We start from the raw sequence: 16,788 nt of genomic DNA, 5'->3' as shown, positions 1-16,788 counted from the left end.
ATCCAGCAGCTGTGTGTACGCTTCTATTTTCGCATTCGATACAGGAATATACACGCATCGAGTTGCGTAACCGCAAGTTTCTGAACGTACATATATACGCGAAAATCCGATGTGCAACGACGGTCGTTATACGAGTACTACTACTAGCTGCGTTTTTAGTCCAGCTCGTCTATACAGAGAGGAACGTGTCGCGCTCGCGCACACACGTGTGTGCATGTGCAGCCGGATACATGCGACGCGCGAACGACGACGACTCCGCCGCCGATGAGTTTCCACTCGAGCGCGAGGATCTGCTCTAGCTCCGAAAACCCGCCCGCAAAATTCCGCCGCCGCTGTGTAACTATATATATATACCCCTCTCGAACGTGTCCGGATTCTATTCTGCGGTTTTTGAACCCCCGACAGCAGCAGCAGCAGCTGCTGGCTCTGACTGGCTGGCAACGCGAGGATTTGAAGCATGGGAGAGAGATAAGCGCGCGACGACTATACTCGTTTATGGGTGTGTGTGTGTGTGTGTGTGTGCACGTCGAAAACTCGAACTCGACTATAGGGCTGTGTGTGCACGGGCGGAGCTAGCTACTCTTCTCGCTTCGTGAATTTAATTATTCGAATCGAGTGCTATATATTATATAGTACATAGTTCTGCCGCAAGCTCGCGCGAGAGCGATGATCGAGAGCTTATACGCCATTATACATCCTGAGAAATCTACGAGTGGGATGGGGGGATGGTTGATTTTTCGCGCGAGATTTTTTAAGGACACGAAAATGCTCGTAGCAGTAGCATGAGCCCTGCGTACGAAAACGTGATTTCAGCGGCGGCAGCTTCTCTCTCATCTCGTATGCTGACTTGGTGCATCCGCGGCGCGCACTGATTTTTGCGCTACGCCGGCACGGCAGTGTAAACGCAATTTTTTATTCGTTAAATCGCGAATACAGCACCGACGAATCCAGACGAATCTCTACCGTGGGAATCGACCTTTTCTTTTCTTTCAATATGCTTTTTCCTCTTCTTTTATCGAGTTTCGTGTAAAGTCGTGTATGTATGTACGCGCTGCGCTGCGGATTGATGCTACACGTACGAAAGAGACGGAGACGCGTGACGGAAAACGATGATTTCAGGGGGGCGCGTCGAGTGCAATATAAAGCAGATTAAAGAGAAAATAAAAAAAGAAAAAAAAAAGAAAGGGAAAAATTACAACCGCACATGCATAGGCAAGTGCGCGGCTGTATGGTCATGCCGCTACGATGTATAATAGCCCAACGCCATTAGTCCAGGGGGGTAGGTCGGCTGGTTGGTACAACTATACGCGCGCGCGCGACTTTTAACATCGCGCAATTAGTTTTCTTTCCGTGGCGACGGTATATAACACGAGCCGCGCCTCGCCTCGACCGCGCGCCGTAATGTTCTCCTATATATAAATTTTTTTTCTCTCTCTCTCTCACTCACTCGTTCCGTGTGCACTTTGGCCGCGGCTCCTGTTATCTCTCTCGCAGCTGTGCTGCTGGAGTAAAGTTTATGAGTATAGTTTTTGCCCTATAAGTGAGAAGAATCGGCTTCTGGGCTATACCACTATACTTTCACACTCGCTCGCGGAAGAAAGGTTTAATAGATTTTAATTGCGGGAGATTGCGTATAATATGAAATACTTTATTTGCTATGGTAGGGGGTTCGTAATACGTTTGCCAAGTTTTTTATGGACTGCGCCGCGCGGCCGCAGTAGTAGTAGTAGCAGCACGTGCGAATTTTCATTCGAGAACGAGCTTTATTGCCGAGCTGGTTGTGTGTTACACCGGTTAAAAATTGAATTATGTCATTATATCGTCGCCCCAGCGCAAGAACAGCACTAATAAACTCAAGTGGCAAAAAGGTGCCTTAATCGTATCCTTTTAACATAGGACTAAGGTACGTTTTTGCTACTTGAGTTATTTGTGCGGTTCTTGCGCTGGGGCGACGATATGTACGCGAATTGGGTGGTACAGGCCCTTTACGAACTATTTTCTGTTTTTTCGATCGATCGACTTACGTGCCATAATTTTGCGTCGATGAACGTAATCGGCTCGAAATACATCGGAGCTTTTCTCGATCGACTCACCTGCAACACAGAGAAAAAAAAACAATTAATTAGCTATGCACTTTTGTTTCACATATATAGAGAAAAATAGAAAAATGAATTATCATCGTTACGCGAACGTACAAACGCCATTCGTGCGTGTGTACACACGAGTGGGGTATAATGTTTTTCTTTCTTTTTTTTTGTTCGGAAAAACCGAAGCGTGCGGGGCATTCGTGTATTCATATTCAGCCTGCGGCATTATATACATTTCTACCCTTTTTTTTAGGTATATAACATATTCGTGTAACAGCTTCCTTTTCCCCGGCTTTCGAACTCGGCGCATGTTATTATACTCTGTGTGTGTGTGTGTGTGTGTGTACGCGCGTGCCTCACCACCACCATACACGCACAGATGCGCACACACGTATATACACCGCCATAATACCGGTTTTTTGTCTGCGCGTGTCATTCTTTACGCGCGGCGTAGTGGTGCACATATGTGATATTTTTTTGTGCCATGAGTCGCGTACACACTGCATCGCAATGCTCAACGCGGCGCTGGAATTTTTCAAGCCCGAGCTTTTTTTGCGCCTCGTTGTTTTCCCCCACCCACGCGAGCGTACTCGTGCTTCGTTAATATTTGAAAGGACACATACGGACACGGTCGGTGTATTATGGTGTGTTGGCGCTCGAGCTTTTGCGGGAAATCGTCGACAGGGCGATTTACGAAATGTTAAAAGGGTTGTAAAGGCGATTTCGGTACGAGAGAAAGAGAGTCAGGCAGCTACGATACGTTTATTGTAAATTTATATAGCAGCGCATGTTTAGCCAATCGATATACCAAGTTGCTGCTTTCGTTTCTATTTTAAGTGAAGCTTCGAAAGGTGCTTCAGGTATATGACTAGTTACCAAACTCATAAGTTGCTTTGCACGTACTGATTATAATCAAACTTATTTTTCATTTAATAAGCTCAAATGGTTTGTTCCGAATAAGTAAGGCAACAAAAGAAGTATATGAACATGGCTCACTGTTACTGCTGAATTTCTCTAATTAAAAAATTCAATACCCTATCTATGTATGCATCTGCAATGACGAAACAATGTTTAAAAGTATGACGTCGTAAAACCTAAAACCATTCAAATTTCGTTAATCGTTACTACGCGTTTCAATTTCGAGTATATAGCAGGAATTATAACGCTAGGTGTCACTATTAAACCCACAACTAAAGAACATATCAACAAAAGCTAAATTTCAGTTCCAAGCTCCAAAGAAAGACAAATCATATTCTTATAAATGGTAGACAATCGAATTAGTTTTATTAATTGTTTATAGATACGAATGGACTAAATTTGAATCGAGCGATTTCTCTCGCTAATTTTGTTCGAGCACTCGCTTTAAAAAACTGCACAAACTTCGTTCATTGCAAGTACTCATTGGAATACGAGTATAGTACAAGTTTTACCGCTAGATGTCATGATCAAACCCACAAGTAAAAACTAAATCACAAGGAGTTAAATGTCAGATGATATTCACATTGTTATTGAAAACAAATGTGTAAAGATTATATTCACATTGTTTTTCCGTCAGGCACCTCTATTTCTATATGACGCGCGATTTTATACGTATTATATTCAAGTAAGCGTGATTAATTCGCGCGAAAAATATCGAAAGCTGCGCGAAAAGTCGAAGTTCACTGAACCGAGCTCGTTGCTTTTTTTTTCTTGTACACGTTGTATATAAAGCGCGCGCGCGCTTGTATAGATGCGAAAATTTCCTCATCTGCAAAATGCAAATAAGGCAGCTTCTTTTTTCTTTTTCTTTTTTTTCGCCGCCGCCGCCGCCGACGCTGCTGCTGCCGCTGTTGTTGCGCGTTTGCTCTTTCGCGCTAATCACCAACATCAATGGAAAATGTTTCGAATTCTCGTAAAAAGGAAAATAGAGAGGGAGAGAGTGAGTGAGTGGAAAAAACAGAGAGGAAGGGACCACTTTCCGCGCTCTCTTTTTTAATCCCCACGAGGCTCTCTCTCTGGGTTCAGCTGCTGCTGTTACTGCTGCTACAGGATTAGAAGCTAACGCGCCTAGGTTCTACACATATATTAAAAAAAAAAAAAAAAAAAACAAAAAAAGCACAAAAAGGATGATGAAAAAAGTACCGCTGGATTATAAAGCAGCAGTGATATACGATGTATATTTATCGCGAATGAAAAACGATGAAGCGTCATCATGCGGAAGCACGCGCCAGAAACCCGAAATGATTAAAATTCATTCCCGTTTTCCGTTCGAAATCGAATCGAACTAAATTCCGCGCGAATATACATATTCACGTGTTTGTATTTTTGCGCTCACGAAATCGCTCATGAATTTTCTTTCTTTTTTTTTTCTTGTTTTTCCAAACCGAGTACAGAACACATAACACGCAGTGTATCAACGTCGTGACTCGTTATAATGAAGCGAGCGCGAGAAATATAATTACCGTAATAACGTTAGAATAATTTAACAAATATCGCATGATTTTAATGATACATTATGTTAATTTTCAGTAGCAGCAGCAGCAGCGGCGGTCCACTCGCACGGTTGGCCGTTCAACGGCTCGGGCACGAGGAACATCGTCGATGATAAACTTATATTAACGGCGCGCGGGAAAAGGGATTAAATTTACAATTATGCAAAATAGGACGCGCACAGTATTAGATGCGCAAGCACGAGCTTTGACTTTTGCCGCTTCGATCCACACACACACACACAAAAGCACCACCGCGCGCCGCGTATTATATAGAAAATCAAAATTTCTGCGCTGTGCCGTCATAATGGAACAAAAACTTATTTAATCTGCGCGCGCGGAAGCCGGGTTACAAACGACTAAGTTTTAAAGCGTATACGTTTATATAGCCGCTGCGTGTGTATGTATCTATATGCGCGTGGCATTACGAAAATTATAATGAAACATTTATAATATTACACGGCTCTAGCAGCAGTAAAAGCAGCAGTGCCGCAGAATGTATAATAGTAAGAGAAGCTAAGGTGTATTTCAATTTCGCGTCACGAGTTTTAATTAATAGAGAAGCAACGAAAGTGCAGCAGCAGCAGCAGCAGCTCGAGAGACAGAAGCAACGTATATGCATACATATAGGTATATACGTGCAGGCATGCGCATGTGTACATGCAAATCGTCCGTATTAAAATCCAAACTAATTTTGGATTAATTTATGAGACTGAGAGCTTGATACACTCGCCTAGGCCGGAAAGCTCTCGTTACTTTTCATGCTTTTTTTCTCTCTTTCTCTCTCGCTCTTTTCATTTCTCAAGTGCACGTTAATACACAAAGTTTTTGTAACATTATTGTTACACACCGTCGCGAGCGATCAACGCTATAACGGTACCTCAATTAAGTGTCCTTTATCGAAGTTAGTAATAATAGCGGAATATAGCGAAAATTTCGTAAGACTAAAAATATATTAATACGCATGAACTGTAAACCTCGAATCGAGACACGACCTCGCCTATATACCGTAATACGCGTTTGATTGTAACATCTCTGCGCGCGAGATATAATATCATGGAAATAAAGCCAAGACTCTGCGTGCACGCGCGCAGAGAGAAAGAGTATTATAATTAAAAATGGAAACAGCTTCCGAGCCGTGTAAAATTTCCTCCTCTTGCTCGACTCGCTGCATTATTACACTTGCCGAGAATAGCCTTCATCTCGAGGAATTTTTCAGTAGGACACGCACTTTATTTGTCAGCGCTGCAAGTGGAGCAGCAGCAGCAGCAGGAGAAATGGAAGGGGAGGGTACGAAATTAATGGGATGCGTATAACTCTCGACAAGCTCGTGCGCGCGCCAAGACAAGTAAGAGCTCTACTGCTGCTGCTTGATGCAGCTAAGAAAAAACAACACTTTGTGTGTGCGTGTAGATATATAGGGATATCAAAGGGATATTCGCGCGCACGAGCTTATGGTGCAATTAGCTCTTGGAAACATTTGCCAAGCAAAATTTCGTTCTCTTTCTCTCTCTCTTATATATATTCGTCGTAATAATTAGCCAAGCTTTCAGCGCCAGACATTCTCTCTCTCTCTCTCTCTCTGTCTCTCTCCAACTTTCAGTCAGGCGAATCCGTTCCTTTTTTCATACAACAATTGTGACTCGTGATAATAATATATACACGACGTACTCGCGTGCGACATGCACAGTACGTCTGCAGTTGAGACGTTGATGTATATAGTAAACCTTACTTCATTCTTTTTGTTTCTTTTCGTCATCAACGTCGCGGCGCGGTCAAGTTAATCCATCAAGTTCACCGATAAACGGGGATAGGCCAGGATACGCATATAATTAAGGCGCGCAGGTATATATATATATCGCTCGTCAACAACAATAACAGCTTGTAGGATTAGACCATCTCGGGGCTCTGTGCGTCGTTGTCGTCCGCCTGACAGCGCAGCGGTTATATATACACATATAAATCCCTTTTGGTCACGCTGATAACATTGAAGAGCTTCGCTGTATAGAATAGCCCGGCGTAAGGATTATCTCTACTGCTGCTACTGTGTATGTGTCAGTCACACCGTATAATACAGAGCGTAAGGTCTCGACCATTAGCGAGGCTCGAGCCACGTCTTAATCGATGTCAGCGACAGAGACGGAAAGGTGATTTGCCGAAGCGAAAGCTTTTTGGGCGAAATATATACGGAAGAGAGAGAGAGAGAGAGAGAGAGAAAAGCCACCCCCCACGGGAAGACTTGTTGGGTGTGTGTGCGTGTGTCAAGTCGGATGTAGATGTATACGGCGTAGAAATGTACAGCGAGGCGCTTGATTAAAGTTTCGCCGTAAGACTAAAATGAGAGACGAGCGAGAATCTGCTTCTGCCGCCGCCGCTGCTGCTGTAAAGTTTGACAAGAGTTTAGTTTCGCTCTGTTGATGCTTCCGCTGCTGCAGCTCTCTCTCTTGCGGCGATGGAAAATGTCGTGAATTATCAAAAAGTTCGCCTGATGAATTTCAAATTGAATAAACAAATACGCAGAGAGAGAGATATATAGCCAGCTGGGAAACACGAAATGAATTGCGCATTCACGTGCGATTTGACATCTCGTAAACAAAAGAGCCCCAGCGAGTTAGAGAAAGGGGGAGAGAGAGAAAGAGAAACGAGGATAGGAGGAGAATCGCTTATCGAGGACTGCTGCTGCTGCTGTAACCCGAAGGAGTCGAAGAAGTAAAAAAAGAAGCACAAAAAAAAAGAGAAGGAAGAGAAGTAAAACAGGAAAAGAGGAAAGCAGCTACTATAGTACCTTGTAAAGCTCGTAACCCAGATGCGTCCCGTGCGTTTTATTGCCCCGCTCTCCTCTTCTTTTTTTGCTACTTTTTTTTCTCACACGCTCCGCAGCAGTGCGCGTCTCGAGGAAAAGAATCAAAGGGTCTCGTGCTTGCGCGAGACTGCTATGGGTGTCTAACAAAAAAAAANCTATGGGTGTCTAAAAAAAAAAAAAAAAAAAAGAAGAAGCAACCGAGAGTGAGAGAGAAAAAAATTTCCCCATGCGCATGTATTATGTGCCTTTTGATGCGTATAACGTCGTCGTCGACGACGACGCGGACACCTTTCGAAATCCGAAATACGCCTCGTAAAATCCAGCTGCTCGGCTGTGTGCGAGTGTTATATACGCATCGAAAAACGATGTATACAACGTCTGTTTACGTATACACATACGAGATGTTGTAGCTGTTTGTTTCGTCTCTCTAGGTAGTAAAAAGATGAGCTTTGATGCGAGCGAGCTAGAGGCAGAAGAAATAAAGTCTCGCGCGCGCGTGTCGAGTCGTGCTCCTTTTTTTTTGTCGTTGCTTCGCAAGATGCTCGTAATTACGAACTCTCTGTCGTTATAGTGAAAACATCGCATACATTATGTAACATACGTATATATCTCGAAAGAAATGTACAAAGAGAAATTAAAAAAGTACACCGATGCGTGACAAAAGTAATTTAGGAGCTCTCGCTGCGAGCTTTTGCGAGACGACGACGACGACGTGCGTACAACAATTTCTTCGTAGCGAGCAAAGTAAAAGAATATATTAACGCGTATAAAATGTAGATATACGTAAGAGTCGAGAAGTCAAATTTATAAAATAAAAAAGTAAGGTAAGGCATACAAAGCATAGAAACTGCGGAAGCAGAAGCAACGGCAGTAGCAGCGGCAGTAACAGTAACGGCAGCAAATGCTCGACAAAAGGAGGAAGCGCTCGAGAGATAGAGGTCCTAATGAAGGCAAAATCTTGTCTAGAGAGAGAGAGACACGAGCGAGCTCTAAAAGCGTCGGTGCGTATATAACACACCGCTGCTGCAAGCTCGCGAGCGAGAGAATAAAACCCGAGAATACGCGCGCGTATGTGCGGGACAGAAAGTGACGTTTTTATTGCCGAGACACCCTGTGTCGACGCGGGTGTACGTATACGTATAATAAGAGAGATCGATGCACCATGCGGGGCGCGCGCGCGAGCTTTCAAAGTGGCTATGAACAATTTCATCGATTTATCTATGACTATATACCTATATTATATAATATAAGGTTGAAAAGGAAAAAATGAAATTCCGACGTGCGAGCTGCGCTGCTTGTAACTCGAAAGGGGGAGGGGGAGCTGCCTCTGCACTTTTGGAATTTCAACGTTTCTGCAGTAGTTGCAGACTCACACATACACACACACAGCTTACACACACACATACATATAAAGAAACGCTTGTGCGCTACACGAATTATTGTACCAAGCTCTCTCTCGCGCGCGCGCCCGTCTTTACTGACGGGACTTTATTAGATTGAGGTGTAGAGATAATATTTTTTTTTTGCCTCTCTTTTATACGACTGTACCTCAACGTTGCGGTAAGCGCGTATACTCCTTTTTTTTCTTCTCTTAACTCTCCTTTCGTTTGCCTCGCGCGCAAATGTAAATTTTTCATCCGCTTCCGCGTGCAGCAGCGGCCGCCGCAAGCTCTATCTCTCTCTTTACGTGCTTCGAGCCCGGCCTCTAAAAATGTAAAGGGAAAAATTGTTCGATATTAAATTTATTTCATCGTTTGTCGGGGAAATAAAGAAATTTTTCGCCGTCTATTTTCAAGATAACGAACACGAATGAAGAGAGAGAGGAAGAGAGAGACAGACAGAGATAAAAAGTTACAGCTGCATAGTCGAGGCTAAGAGAGAGAGAGAGAGAGAGAGCAAGAAAGAGATGAATGAAATAAAAAAGCTACAAGGCAAAAGCGCGCAAAGAGTTACGGTAAATAAACTAGAGTGAAAAAGTGATCGTGTATATATGTGCGCGCGCGCGTTCAAAGTTCGAATCGAGTTAAGAATTACAACAACAACAACTAGTAATACTACGACTGCTTCTACAACAACAACAACAACAAAAAGGCCAAGAAGGAAAGAAGAAGAAGAATCGATATCTCAATCCCCGTAACTATTCGTCGAGCTCGGCGCGGCGGCGACCTCGTAGCAGTGCAGGCATATACATTACCGAAGGTCAGGATAGGAAAACTTTCTCAGCAGCAGAAGAGGCTTTTAAAAGGCCAGAAGTGCACAAATACAAATATACAGCGCGCGCACACACACACAAATGTATCTCTGTATACACGCTTGGGGAACGCGCGCGGAGAGCAGTGTGCCGCGCTCAGCTGCGTTTTCATCTTTCGTGCGGCTCGCGCGAGCTTTTACAAATTAAATGCCCTCCCCGCACTTGTATATCGTTACGTACGATGCGTATAACGTACAATGCGCGACTTTCGACGTATATATGGGATATAAATATATATAAAGGTTTTGCGTGGACGCGCGGAAAAAAAATGAAACAAAAGCCTCGAGTTGAGTACAGTGACGATAGTACAAAGGAGAGAGAGAGAGAGAGAGATAGATAGAGGTAGAGAGAGCGCATATAAAACTCTAAAAAGCGAGCTTTTATTGCGCAGGCGACGAAAGCTTTTACTGCGCCGTGAAATGTAAATTCCTCCTTTTTGTCTCTTTCCCGCCTCACTCCCCCCTATATACCCATTCGAAGAGAGAGAGCTTCCACTGTGCGAGCGCGAGGAATTTTTTCTCTCTATAAAATTAAAAGTATACAAAGTCATTCGATCATTTGATACGCGTAATCGCGACGTCGATTTCAACAAAAAAGCTCTCTCTCTCCCGGACTTTAAGAGCGCCTCGAATTCCATTTCGAGAGAGAAAACAAAGGAGCCACGCGGGCAGCAATAGAAGCAGCGCTATATATAAGCGCCACCTATTGCAGTCGAAGTAGCCTGCGAGCGCCGCGCACGAGAAAACGGATCGGAATCAACGGGGGATTTATCCCGACAAAAAAAAAGAGAGAACGAACGAGGCGAAAGATGCATCAAAGAATCGAAAGACAGCTCTCGTCAGCAAGGATTACGCTCCCGTCTCTGTGTGTGTATCTGTCTCTATCTCTCTCTGTACTGTCCGAGTACAGTATATATACGTATTCGATTCGTACTTACGAACGAACGAACGAACGAACCCATGTTAGCTTTCAAAGCTTTTCTTTCTGTGAGGAGCTTTGGGAGATTATGCGCGCCAAATGGGCATGCGCATATATAGAGCGCATTTGTATGAAAGATTTACGAGCAATAGCGAGTAGTTGTAGCGCGCTCAAAGTATTAAGCTTCGAGCTTTTGATTAATTTAATTACTTAATAGCTCATGGCCATTCGAAAAACATAAAATAAAATGAAAAACACGGAAGTGAAAAAAAAGGAGAGAAGATGGAGAGGGTTAAGAGAAAAATCGATCGTATTTCTTCGTGCGTTGCGGCGAATTGGCGCGCCGCACGAAGAAAAACGCTCGTGGCCAGCGGCTTTGACGTGAACGACCACTTTTCCGAAGGCCTCGCTCTCTCTGCCTTTCGCAAAAAAAAAAAGAAAAAAAAACGAGCGATACTTATTGAAACGAGCCTCGCAACGCCGTGTGCCACTGCGAGCTCGCTCGCTCGCCGCCGTCGAGCGCATCGAATTTTTCATTCCCATGATCGAGAAGTCTCATTACGCGAACGCGCGCACCCGAGCTTTTTACCCCCCGTAAAATACAACGAGTATAGTAACGAAAACGTCTTATATAATGCCCGAGGTGAGCTCGAAAGCTCGAGTAGTAGTAGTAGTAGTAGTAGTAGAGACTGTATAATAATTTTGGGAAACCGTCGTAGAATTCACAATTTTGCAGCTGCTAGAGAGAGAGAGAGAGAGAGAGAGAGAGACACAGTGTGAGGGAAAGAGAATGCGCATGGCATGGCTCAGCGACGATAAGAGCAGCGGCAGCGAAGACGAGGCTTTATTAGGAGCGGCTCGGATCATTTTCGGGAAATTGCGCGCGCGCCGGAAACGCGATAAGCGACGCGACTATATACGTATATACATAGTCGACGACTCGAGCGTGACGAGCTAGAGAGTGAGAGAGACGTCTCGTGTCCCCTGGAAATAAGGGACAGGATCTATGGGGCATTGTTAAGACGAATTTAGCTTTTCTTTTTTCATGGGGAGAAGTTGAAAAAAAAATATATGGTAGAGAGATAGAGGATTCCGCTTTACCTAGACTACTTATTATACATTTACGAGCAAAATTAACTCGATAAATTATGAGCAAACGATGACGAAACGACAAATAATGAAGTAGCGAAAGAAGGAATAAAGGAAATATTCGCTTGTAATAACAAAAGCGAGCTCGGAAGAGAGAGCTTTTCTTTGCTATTAATGTAAAAAATTACCCTCCACTGCTGCTGCTGCTGTAATTCTCTCATAAGCCAGAGGAGCAGCTCTCTTAATAATATACCTAACCGAGAGCGAGAGAGAGAGAGAAAGGCCAGTAACAGCCGGTATATTTAATTGCCCGAGCCCAGGATATGATTTTCTTTCTCCTTTCCTCTTCATTTTTTTTTGCGCGCGTTTGCTCCTTTTGTTTTGTACGAAAGAAGAGAGAAAGAGAGAGGATGGGAGAAACAATACACTCGGCTCGAGCGCGCGTTTTTCTTATATTTTTTTCCTCCCTTTTACCCGCATGCACTCTCTCCTCGCTCGCTCGGCCACCGCTGTACCACCTATACGTAAGCGCGCGCATGGAGGCAGGCAGGCAGAGCCGAGGAAAAAGTTATTGGAAAACGTTCGCCGTGTAACAGATCGGTTTTCGCGGCGGCGGCGAAAAATAACTGCGGGCTGTTTCTCTTATTTAATTAGAGAGAGAGGGAGCTTGCGGCGCGCTGGCTATGGGGCTCGCTGCTGATCGTGTCGCTTAATTTCAAAAATCGGTGGATGCGAAAACTATCGTTCACTCGCGTATAATGGCTTTCTGGGCAAAAATTTCCGACGAGCTCTCTTGGCTTTTATATACTATATACACGATCAACTTCGATGCTATAGAGAGAAAAAGTACATATGGAACGAAAAGGCGGAAAAATACGTACTCGCGCGCGGCAGACACGTCAGTCGAGTTCTCTACTGCATATACACGGGGTTTATATCGCTTAAAGCTCGACGCAGGCCCCGAAAAAGCTTCAACCGCGTAAAGTACATGTGTATGTATGTGGCGTCTCTTTCTCACTTTCGCAGCACAAACAGATCTTATTTCCTCGTGTTTACGACAGTCTCGCTGACATAAATATTGCAACAAATGGGTGTGCGCGTTTATACAGCGAAGTCTAGAAAATTGCCAAAATCGATGTGTGTATATGTAGCACCGGACGTCCGCGCGTGTATAGTACAGTCCTTTTACCACATTTCGAGGCGAAGCCTGCGAGCATTTCTAATCGTACACGGGCGAATCCACTCCCGCGCGCGCAAGCTCTCCCTTTTATACACACACAGACATAAGCAGCAGCGGAAGAAAAGCAGCAGCCTCTGTTACTGACACTTTTATTGTTCGCTCGTGAAGAGAATAGCGAAATTGAACGAAAGCGGATCTCGGGATAATATGTAGAGAGAGCTGCTGCTGCTGTTGCGCGAGGGTGGGCACGAAGAAAAAATCTTTATCGCGATAGCGGCGGATACGTACGAGGTGTGGCGCGCAGAAATAAAGGGAATAAATATTAACGCGGCGGCGTTAGCACCGATTCAATTTTTGAAGCGATCGCGAGCGAGCGACGATCCGCAGCAGCAGCAGCCTATTGTGTGTACGTATAACAAGTGCGTGTCTATATATAATCTATATAGTAATATCGCTCGCTCGGCACCCACCGAAGCCACCGCGCGATGAATTATTCGCTTCACGGCGCCTCGCGCGGCAGCAGCAGGGTAGGATTTATTATTATTATATTAAAAAGCTCTCTCTCTCTCTCTCTCTCTCTCTGATCGATATATATCGGGCGTACGCGACGAAACGCGGCAGCAGCAGCAGCATCTCTCGATTAAATATTATAATGCGGATCGAGTTGCGAGCTTTACCGCACCGGGGTGGCAAAAAGTCGAAAGCTCGGCTCTTGTTTTTTTTTCGCGCGCGCGCGAAACAATGCGCGATGGGCGATGGTGGTGGCGGTGGGGAAAATCCGATAAGGCACGTGGATAAATACACGTATACAGACGAGCCCATAGCCACTCTCGTCTCGAGGATTTTTCAATCTTATAAATACATATATCACCCTTCGCATAATACGAGCGGATGAGCGCGCGAGCCAAGAGTCGAGAGAAAAAAAAAGTACTCGACCGTGCCATAGTCACGTGCGTCTAAGCAGCAGCAGCAGCAGCAGCAACAACAACAACAACACCCGCCGTCGCATGGACAACAAAAAAATAAAATAAAAGAAATGATGAGCAGCAGCGGAGCCCAAGTGCCATATTCTCGGGCGCGTCGCGACGGTATATATAAAGCTAGTGTTAGGCTGCAAGCATCAGCAGCCGCATTATATACGAAGCCCAGAGAGAACATGGCTTTTAACTTTGATATTTATCCCCGCGCCATGTTTCTCACATATAGCAGTATTCGCTCGGCCGAACCGAGAAGCAGTAGATTAAAGCTTTGCGAGAGCATTAATGCGTTATTTATTTCTCTCTCTTTCGCACTCGCCACCGCGCCGTCGCACGTTGTAAATATAACTTGCACATAATAACGTACTTTTGATGAGATTTGCCTCGTCGCGTTTGTCATAGTCCCGGTCTTTGATAGTGTCCACGCAGCAGCAGCAGCAGCTCATCGGTATGTAAAACGGGAGAGAGAGAGAGCGAGAAGGGCCAGGAAAGAGCGTAATCCCTGGGTATATAAAAGTACCGAAAAGTAAAGGAACAAAAAAAGGAGAGCAACGCGAAATGGAGCACAGGCTGGAGCTTTTTTGGCCGGCGTAAGCAGCTTTTTTTCTACTTATTCTCCTTCTTCATTCTTTATAGATTATAAATTGTGCCACACACACACACACACACACACACACACACAAAATATCGACCGGCTGCTGCTCGAGAGCATTTCTCTCGCGATGATTGCAATGTGCTCCATTTCAGATTTTTTTTCTGCTCTCTTTACGATCTCTCGATAGGCACAGGCGCTTCGATTCTTTTTCTTTTTTTTTCAAGTAGAGGGGATTAGAAAAGAGCCGATCGTGTGATACGTATATGAAATATATATCAGGATCAGCTGGAGAGGACTTTGACGCGATCGCCGGGAAATTTAATTACGCGTTGGGAAGGGATCGGTTCGAGCTTGCGCGCAAGCTCGCAGGCACACATGTACGGTTTTCGGGTGAATGATTGCGCGTCTGCTCGTAGGTGACGCGTGACAAAGATTGGGCCAGCGGGGGTGATGGTGGTGGAAGGGGAGTTTGAGCTAGGTGTATATTATATACACCGGGAAAAAAGTGATTTTTCAATATTAACACCGAAAATATAACGGATGGACTGCGTATGTGTGGCGCGCGTGGCCCCCGAGAGCTTCACGTGCGGCCTTTTCATTAATTTCCATCAAAAGCAGCAGCAGTAGCAACAGTACATAGCAACAACATCAACGAAAAAAAGGAAAAAAAATAGAGACAAAAATATATATATCCAGTACACGAATAAGCGTCGATAAATTGTATTAAAGCGAGTGGTACACTATATACTGCTCGTCGAGAGTTGCGGGTGAATTATTACATCTGCTGTATAGCCGAATATAATAATACACTCTCGTCGTCGTCGTCGTCGCTGTTGTCATTGTCATTGCTCCGCAAAAGTCAATCCATTACACGCATTATGTACACGGCCGGCATTATCCTCTCTCGTATAATTTATGAAACAAGACGCGTACACAATACGCGCGATACCCAACTTGGAGTGTGCAAAAGCAATGAGCCCCCAGCCGTCCGGAACTGCAATTTTCGTCGCGCTAGTATACACGTGAGTGTGTGTAATAAACATTAAGTTCGTGCGTATGTGAGAGCGAGACTACGTCATTGATAAAATAACTCGCTGAAGCTATTTGTATCCATTTTCGTTGGGTTTGCGCGGCGCTGCGCAGCGGAGAGCTGTCTCTCGCTTTGTTGTTATTTTATATTGATGGTTACACCGACGCGGCGCAGTGGCAGTGGCAGCAACAGCGCCAGAGCCGCTCTTGATGTATTCGCACGATTTTCCGACAAAGCGTTATAGCAGCCAAAGTGCTCGCTCGCAGAGCTCCGCAGCCGAACGATGTCATTTTTTTTTTTTTTTTAAGCTCTCTCTCTCGGAGCTTTGGTGCGTCTGTGCCGCCGCGCTCGCTTCGCGAAAAGCTTTAGGCCCTGGAATATTTCCGTCGGGGCAAAAAAAAAAAAGTATAACAGCGCCAGCGAGAGAAGATCGAGGACACTGAGATATGGCTTGGGATTATTGCGAACGGTTGAAGAGTTGAGAGAAAATGACGCTTAATAGTTCATCGCCGTGATAAAAGGTCGGGGGGTGCAGAGCGGAGCTTTCGGGCGGCCGTGGGGAAGGATATTAATGCAAAAGAGGTAAAATTCATTTTAATACACGCTGTCAGACTTTGCTCACGCACACACACGATGTTATATACTTCTTTATATCCGATAATTTCTCTTTGAGAATGCTCGAATGCGCGACAGACGACACACACACACACACACACACACACATACAAGAGCTGCAAAAAAAGATATAGAGAGGAAAAAAGGAGAGAAAAAAAACCGAAACGAAAGAATCAAGCAAGCCGACGACAATCGATCGGCTTCGACGGCGACGTGCCATGTAAAAGTATATAGTATATAACGTCGCCTGTCTTCTTCGTCGTCGTTCCCTGCCTACCTGCCTGCCTGCCGCGGGCTATGTGTGTGCAATGCAGCGGTGCGCCCCTACCGCTGCCGCGGCTCGAGCTTGCAAAAGTTCTCCTATATACTACTCCTCGATTCAGCCAAGTGCAAACGAGAGCGACACGAAAATTGCCGATAGTGAATTTTAATTGACGTGATCGAGTCCTCTTCTTTCGCGTGCGGGCGGTGGCAGGAGGCCGAAGAAATAGTGGTGCGCGCGGTGCGATGCGGCGATGGTGCTGAGTGAGTGCATTACGTCGAAGGAGCGACAGGGGAAAGGAGGAGAAAAAAAAAGAAGAGAGTTAAAATGCCTAGGCTAAGGTAAGAAGGGTGTAGTGAGAGATAGAAAGTGAAGGAGTGGAAACTAAGTAAAACAGGCAGGATAACGGATTATAGCGCATAGCTTGCTCGCTACACTTTACGTGTTTATATCGCATACATACACGCGCGTGGGGCTTTTTCTCGCCGAGGCGAAAGGGAAGATTTAATTTCG

At 44.9% G+C, this 16,788-nt stretch overlaps 1 protein-coding gene across 6 annotated transcripts in view; it reads right to left on the bottom strand.

The window, feature by feature from the left end:
- Positions 1-16,788, bottom strand: part of LOC106657545 (uncharacterized protein CG43867) — a 104,178-nt gene that overhangs the window by 38,398 nt on the left and 48,992 nt on the right. The gene's annotated exons all lie outside the window — the stretch shown is intronic.

This window comes from Trichogramma pretiosum, unplaced genomic scaffold, assembly GCF_000599845.2.
Source record: "Trichogramma pretiosum strain Unisexual culture from Peru unplaced genomic scaffold, Tpre_2.0 scaffold86, whole genome shotgun sequence".
Lineage (NCBI taxonomy): Eukaryota > Metazoa > Arthropoda > Insecta > Hymenoptera > Trichogrammatidae > Trichogramma > Trichogramma pretiosum.
This window is presented reverse-complemented; position numbering and strand designations above follow the sequence as displayed.